Raw genomic sequence first — 459 nt, forward strand, 5'->3', positions numbered from 1 at the left:
GGACCAGGAGCTGATACCAGAAGTGATGCAAAGCCGCAAAATCATACCCCTTCACTAACAATTCCACTTACTATTAGAAGAGTCTGATGAGAAAAGGCATATGAAGTCACCTTGGAAAATTCTATATCAGATTTTTGATGCTATAATCCTATCTAATAAAGAGGGAATATGCTAATTGACTGCCCCACCCTTAAAGATGGCGATGCCCACAGCCACAAGATGGTGGTGCTCAGCTCCACCAGGGCAGCAGTCATGCTCTGCATGCCTGCCTCCGGAGTCCCCCAGTTCCCTCAACCCCCCAGCCACCCAGGGCCACCCAAGGCTCAGGTAACCAGCACCAGCCGAGGCTTGCGATGCTGGCAGTGGCAGCAGCAGAGGTGTGATGGGGGGTCACCTCCTGCCCCTGAGGGCTCCCAGACTGTGAGAGCGGGGAGGTCGGGCTGAGGGAACCCCACCACA

Source organism: Myotis davidii, unplaced genomic scaffold, assembly GCF_000327345.1.
Source record: "Myotis davidii unplaced genomic scaffold, ASM32734v1 scaffold575, whole genome shotgun sequence".
Lineage (NCBI taxonomy): Eukaryota > Metazoa > Chordata > Mammalia > Chiroptera > Vespertilionidae > Myotis > Myotis davidii.